This window comes from Episyrphus balteatus (genome assembly GCF_945859705.1).
Source record: "Episyrphus balteatus chromosome X unlocalized genomic scaffold, idEpiBalt1.1 SUPER_X_unloc_1, whole genome shotgun sequence".
Classification (NCBI taxonomy): Eukaryota; Metazoa; Arthropoda; class Insecta; order Diptera; family Syrphidae; genus Episyrphus; species Episyrphus balteatus.
This window is the reverse complement of record NW_026605125.1, coordinates 417,501-425,000: the sequence shown is the minus strand read 5'-3', so window position 1 is coordinate 425,000 and position 7,500 is coordinate 417,501. Positions and strand designations below refer to the sequence as shown.

The 7,500-nt window shown below is 33.5% G+C and overlaps 3 non-coding genes across 3 annotated transcripts in view; all 3 read right to left on the bottom strand.

The window, feature by feature from the left end:
* LOC129920805 (large subunit ribosomal RNA) overlaps window positions 1–1,669 on the bottom strand; it is a 4,138-nt gene extending 2,469 nt beyond the window's left edge. The window contains exon 1 of the ribosomal RNA XR_008773359.1: window positions 1–1,669. This exon is cut by the window's left edge and continues 2,469 nt beyond it. This is a non-coding gene — a ribosomal RNA (large subunit ribosomal RNA).
* Window positions 1,670–1,978: 309 nt separating this feature from the next.
* Window positions 1,979–2,157, bottom strand: LOC129920845 (5.8S ribosomal RNA). The gene has a single exon (XR_008773382.1). It is a non-coding gene; the product is annotated as a 5.8S ribosomal RNA (ribosomal RNA).
* A 1,322-nt stretch (window positions 2,158–3,479) lies between these two features.
* On the bottom strand, window positions 3,480–5,483 carry LOC129920779 (small subunit ribosomal RNA). Its single transcript, XR_008773334.1, has one exon. It is a non-coding gene; the product is annotated as a small subunit ribosomal RNA (ribosomal RNA).
* Between the last annotated feature and the right edge of the window lie 2,017 nt (window positions 5,484–7,500).

The window sequence follows — 7,500 nt, the reverse complement described above, 5'->3', positions numbered from 1 at the left end:
AATAGCGGCTCCATGCAGGCTTACGCCAAACACTTCTAAGCACACCATTGTACCCTCCTACTCACTAAAGTTTCAAAATTTAAATTCAATCAGATCGAAAATAAACCATCTACTTTAGCGATAATGTATAAAGCGCCATCCATTTTAAGGGCTAGTTGCTTCGGCAGGTGAGTTGTTACACACTCCTTAGCGGATTCCGACTTCCATGGCCACCGTCCTGCTGTTTTAAGCAACCAACGCCTTTCATGGTATCTGCATGAGTTGTTAATTTTGGCACCTTAACATTATGTTTGGTTCATCCCACAGCGCCAGTTCTGCTTACCAAAAGTGGCCCACTGGGCACAATATATCACAACCAAAACCTTCATATCAAGAAAGGCTAGGTTCTTACCCATTTAAAGTTTGAGAATAGGTTAAGATCGTTTCGACCCTAAGGCCTCTAATCATTCGCTTTACCAGATAAGATTATTTTATATAATTTTTAATTGCACCAGCTATCCTGAGGGAAACTTCGGAGGGAACCAGCTACTAGATGGTTCGATTAGTCTTTCGCCCCTATACTCAATTCTGACAATCGATTTGCACGTCAGAACTGTTTCGGTCTTCCATCAGGGTTTCCCCTGACTTCAACCTGATCAAGTATAGTTCACCATCTTTCGGGTCACAGCATATATGCTCAAGGTACGCTCTAGTTAGAGGCATAAATAATATAAATATCATTATGCATAACTGTATAGAACGCCCCGGGATTGAATAAATAATTCATAACAAATTATAAACTAATCCCATTAAATTAAGTTAAGTTAATTATGCCATTGGGTTTTATTAAAAATACCCAATGACTTGCACATATGTTAGACTCCTTGGTCCGTGTTTCAAGACGGGTCCCGAAGGTATCCTGAATCTATCGCATTGTTAATCATAAAAGTGCATACAATATAAATAAACAAATCAATAGATTTATTTACCATTGTAAAATTCCGAAAAATTTAAGCACAATATATAATTATATCTGTCAATGATTTATCAAATCCAAAACATTTATTTTATGTTGAAAATCCGAAGATAAACAATTTGAATAAACTTAAGTAATGGATCTTATGATAAATATTTATTACATTAACAGATTACAATGTCCTTATATGGAAAAATTGCACACTATTGTTAAAATATTTTTTATATATTTTTATATTAGTATTGAATTTTCCATAATGGATATTCAGGTTCATCGGGCTTAACCTCTAAGCAGTTTCACGTACTATTTAACTCTCTATTCAGAGTTCTTTTCAACTTTCCCTCACGGTACTTGTTTACTATCGGTCTCATGGTTATATTTAGTTTTAGATGGAGTTTACCACCCACTTAGTGCTGCACTATCAAGCAACACGACTCTTTGGAAACACCTTCTAGTAATCATTAACGTTATACGGGCCTGGCACCCTCTATGGGTAAATGGCCTCATTTAAGAAGGACTTAAATCGTTAATTTCTCATACTAGATTATAGATGTTCCATACACTGCATCCCATATTTGCCATAAAGACAAAATGGCTTAGTGCTGAACTGATTTCTTTTCGCTCGCCGCTACTAAGAAAATCCTTGTTAGTTTCTTTTCCTTCCCTCATTAATATGCTTAAATTCGGGGAGTTATCTCATATGAGTTGAGGTTGCTTAACACTTTTTATTTGCTTAATAATTTTATATACTCAATTCAAAATATTTTTTATATATCGATCATTTCAGCCATTTTATCAATTCAAGTAGAATGCCTCAATTGCCAAATTATATTATGACAACGATCTGCAATGTTAGAAATTTTTATATACTAACATCCTCTAAAAAATAGATAAAACGAACTTACTGTCGCTCGATATTATTTTGAGGTATATATTATATTTTAATATTATGAATTTTTACAAATCCAATAATATAACATGCGCATTTGATAAATCAAAAGCAGCTTATTTAGCATAGTATCACAACCCTCAACCATATGTAGTCCAAGCAGCACTTCAAAATTAATTAAAGTACATAACAGCATGGACTGCTATATGCGTTCAAAATGTCGATGTTCATGTGTCCTGCAGTTCACACGATGACGCACAGTTTGCTGCGTTCTTCATCGACCCATGAGCCAAGTGATCCACCGCTTAGAGTATTATTATTTTTTTATTTTATATTTAGTCAATTTTTTTTTTTAAGAAATAAAAATTTATTTCTTTTTATATTTTATGTATTTTTTTTATGTTGCGAATGTCCAATTCCAAAGAATCGTTAACTTATAAATTTCTTTTAAAGAAATCTAAGTACAACATTTTTATACATTTTTATTTTTATATATATATATCGTTACAACTTATGCTATGCGTTTTAGCCGGATAGTACCGGGATATTGTCCAAGTACGACACCTTTAGGGGTTAATTCGTCGCAACGTATACACGCCACTCCGAAGGGCGGGTTTTTACACCCAGGAGGATATTACCCCGAAGGGTACGACACCTTTGTTTTTTCGACTTTTGCTCTAGCAAGTTTGTTTATGCATATATATATTTTCATAAGCGTCACTATTTCGATGACGATGACAATTGGCTACCATTTAAATATTTTGTTCATATTTTTTTTTGAAAAAAAAAGACCGAATGCATTACTTATAGTAATACACCCAGTCTAATTTGTTTTTGTATTTTGGTTATAACGTCACTATTTAGATGACAACACCATTTGGCTACGATTTAAATATTTTGTTCATATTTTTTTTTGAAAAAAAAAGACTGAATGCATTACATATAGTAACACACCCAGTCTAATTTGTTTTTGTATATTGGCTAAAAACGTCACTATTTAGATGACGACACCATTTGGCTACCATTTAAATATTTTGTTCATATTTTTTTTTGAAAAAAAAAGACTGAATGCATTACTTATAGTAACACACCCAGTCTATTTTGTATTTGTTTTTTTTTTTATTATATATATATCGTTACAACTTATGCTATGCGTTTTAGCCGGATAGTACCGGGATATTGTCCAAGTACGACACCTTTAGGGGTTAATTCGTCGCAACGTATACACGCCACTCCGAAGGGCGGGTTTTTACACCCAGGAGGATATTACCCCGAAGGGTACGACACCTTTGTTGTTCGACTTTTGCTATAGCAAGTTTGTTTATTCATATATATATTTTCATAAGCGTCACTATTTCGATGACGATGACATTTGGCTACCGTTTAAATACTTTTTGTTCTTAATTTTTTTTGAAAAAAAAAAGACTGAATGCATTACTTATAGTAACACACCCAGTCTAATTTGTATTTGTATTTTTACTTCTTTTGAAGTATTCTTTTTTGTATTTGTTTATATATTTATTGTATATTTTATACATTTTGTACCATAATTGTACATTTTTATTTTTATATTTTATTTTTCTTTTTTATATATATTAAATATATATAAATTTTATTTTATTGGAAAAATCACGTTAATGATCCTTCCGCAGGTTCACCTACGGAAACCTTGTTACGACTTTTACTTCCTCTAAACCATCAAGTTTGGTCAACTTCTGCGAAACAACCGTAACACGTTAGCGTCACAGTGATCACGTCCGGAGACCTCACTAAATAATTCAATCGGTAGTAGCGACGGGCGGTGTGTACAAAGGGCAGGGACTTAATCAATACGAGTTAATGACTCGCACTTACTAGGAATTCCAAGTTCATGTGAACAGTTTCAGTTCACAATCCCAAGCATGAAAGTGGTTCAGCGGTTTACCCGGACCTCTCGGTCTAGGAAATACACGTTGATACTTTCATTGTAGCGCGCGTGCAGCCCAGGACATCTAAGGGCATTCCAGACCTGTTATTGCTCAATCTCATTATTGCTAGACGCAATTTGTCCATTTAAGAAGCTAGTGTCCTTATAATGGGACAAACAAACAGGTACGACTCCACTAACATAAACACATTCAAACACAATTATATTTTACTATATTCATGAATGAAGGCTATGAAAGCTTCAACATCATAATCCTGAAAGCATCTATTTAATATATTTGAGTCTCGTTCGTTATCGGAATTAACCAGACAAATCACTCCACGAACTAAGAACGGCCATGCACCACCACCCATAGATTCGAGAAAGAGCTATCAATCTGTCTTACACGCTGTCTTACACGCTTATGTTCGGACCTGGTAAGTTTTCCCGTGTTGAGTCAAATTAAGCCGCAGGCTCCACTCCTGGTGGTGCCCTTCCGTCAATTCCTTTAAGTTTCAGCTTTGCAACCATACTTCCCCCGGAGCCCAAAAGCTTTGGTTTCCCGGGAAGCGACTGAGAGAGCCATAGAAGTAGCTACACCCAATTGCTAGCTGGCATCGTTTATGGTTAGAACTAGGGCGGTATCTGATCGCCTTCGAACCTCTAACTTTCGTTCTTGATTAATGAAAACATCTTTGGCAAATGCTTTCGCTTAAGTTAGTCTTACGACGGTCCAAGAATTTCACCTCTCGCGTCGTAATACTAATGCCCCCAATCTGCTTCTATTAATCATTACCTCTTGATCTAAAAACCAATGAAAGTAGATCAGAAGTCTTATTTCATTATTCCATGCACAAAATATTCAGGCATTTGGAGCCTGCTTTAAGCACTCTAATTTGTTCAAAGTAATTGTAACGGCCCACAACAGCACTCGATGAAGAGCACTGAAGCAGGTTTTAATAGGAGGAATACATAATGGTACATAAGTATCATAAATGTATAAGAACTCCACCGATAATACGCTTGCATACATAAGGTAATGTACAATCCACAATTGTAGTTGTACTACCCGTATGAAGCACAAATTCAACTACGAACGTTTTAACCGCAACAACTTTAATATACGCTATTGGAGCTGGAATTACCGCGGCTGCTGGCACCAGACTTGCCCTCCAATTGGTCCTTGTTAAAGGATTTAAAGTGTACTCATTCCAATTACAGGGCCTCGGATATGAGTCCTGTATTGTTATTTTTCGTCACTACCTCCCCGAACTGGGAGTGGGTAATTTACGCGCCTGCTGCCTTCCTTAGATGTGGTAGCCGTTTCTCAGGCTCCCTCTCCGGAATCGAACCCTGATTCCCCGTTACCCGTAGCAACCATGGTAGTCCTAGATACTACCATCAATAGTTGATAGGGCAGACATTTGAAAGATCTGTCGTCGGTACTAGACCATACGATCGGCAAATTATCTAGAGTTCAACCATTATAACGATTTCCGAAGAAATCGCTTGGTTTTAGCCTAATAAAAGCACACGTTCCAAAAGGTCCGTGTTTATATTGCATGTATTAGCTCTAGAATTACCACAGTTATCCAAGTAACTGTTAACGATCTAATAAACCATAACTGATATAATGAGCCTTTTGCGGTTTCACTTTTAATTCGTGTGTACTTAGACATGCATGGCTTAATCTTTGAGACAAGCATATAACTACTGGCAGGATCAACCAGAATAATGTTATAATATTTTATTTTTAATATTATTTGAAATTTTGAAAAATAACATCAATCTCCTCTCAATAATCCAATGATAAAGTTTTTATTTTTTTTTTTTTTATTTATTTATATTTATACATACTTTTTGTTTTATATCCTCCCTAATAGGGATAATTATTATTTTATTTTTTTTACCAACACAATTTTTATTTGTATATATTTTTTGGTAAATTTATTTTTATTTTTATTTATTTGTATGTATTTTGTATGGGTATTTTGTATTTTTACTTTTATCTGGAAAATGAGGGAAAATGCATTTCACAAAGGTTTCATATAACAACTATTTTTATTTTAACAAAGAGAACTCCTACCGTATGGTGAACTCTGATATTGTTAAATTTTAGTGTAGCACCTTTCACAAATACATATCAATGATTATTTTCAAATTTCTAATATTTTCTTTTACTTCAATATATTGAAGTGTTTTTGGAATATTTTTATAAAATAAACCATTTATTTATGATATAGAATTAATAATTCTTTTTAATAATTTTTCTTTATGAACATTTTTATGTTCAACAAATAATCCCAATTGGAAATTAATATTTATTATTTTTTTTTTCGACATTACTTTACTTAAAGTATTTTTTTTTTGACATCTTCGCCACAAAGCCAGTGTTCTCCGCCACAACGCCGTGGTACCACTTTTGGTGAAAACGAGGTGCGAGTCCCCGCCCAATCATGATACCACATTACCAGTAAGTTAATTCGTTGCAACTTAAAAAGCCACATCGAAAGAGGTTTACATACATGTTTCCTTAACATCAAAATATGCGCCCCCTTTGGTAGTTTGAGTTTTTTTCACAACAAAGTGGAGGTAAATAACATGACCAAACTAATAACTTCATATTTTCCTCTTTTTGGATCGAAAATGCTCGATTCCGTAAAATAGATTTGAAACATACTTGGATACATTCGGTTCGGCGAATTTTCACAAAAAAAGTTGACCCTTTTTTTGGGACTTAGTGCAATTTTTGAAAATTTTTGTATGGGAAAAAGTCAACTTTTTCCAGAAATCCGAAAAAAGGCCCAAAAACGCACTTGGTTGCGGTCGAGTTTTACTAGGGTAGGAAAAACCACTTGCAACCAAGTGTTCGACTTAGAAAAATTTTGGACATAAAATTTTTGGAAAAAAATTTTCTACTTAATAAATCGGAAAAATGGCCCAAAAACGCACTTGGTTGCGGTCGAGTTTTACTAGGGTGGTAAAAGTCAATTTTCAATGTTGAAAATTTTTTTCGACTTTTTTATATAATATATGTTATTCAGAACAACTAAATCGACTGAGTAAATGGCCCAAAAACGCACTTGGTTGCGATCGAGTTTTACTAGGGTGGTAAAACTCAATTTTCAATGTTGAAAATTTTTTTCGACTTAGAAAAATTTTGGACATAAAATTTTTGGAAAAAAATAAATCGGAAAAATGGCCCAAAAATGCACTTGATTGCGGTCGAGTTTTACTAGGTTGGTAAAAGTCAATTTTGAATGTTGAAAATTTTTTTGGACTTTTTATATTTTTTATTTTTTTATATTTTTGTTGATATAAATTTTGAATTGAATTTGATGTTGAAAAGTTTGTTAGTAAAATAGACTTGAGTGAAGTTTTTTCATGGATTTTCCATGTCCCGAATGTATGGAAGTGTGTTTTTTTTCTACTTCAATAATATCACTGATTCAGAGTATCACGAAAAATAATTTAAAAAACCTACTATCTATCAAAATGTGGTTGAACTTTTTTTACAGACATTTTAAAGTCTCCGAATGGAAGTAAGGACTTGAAAAATAATATTTTTTGTAGACTTATTTTGGATGTAAATTTTTTGCAAGTCTTTGGAATTATTTTTTGTAAATTTTTTCTAAGTCTTTTTCCACTTAGAATATTTCTTTTTATTTTGTATTAGTATCATATGTTTTTTTAAACTTTTTTTCTAAGTCTTTGGCTACTTAGAATTTTTTTTTCAATTTTTGCTTAAAA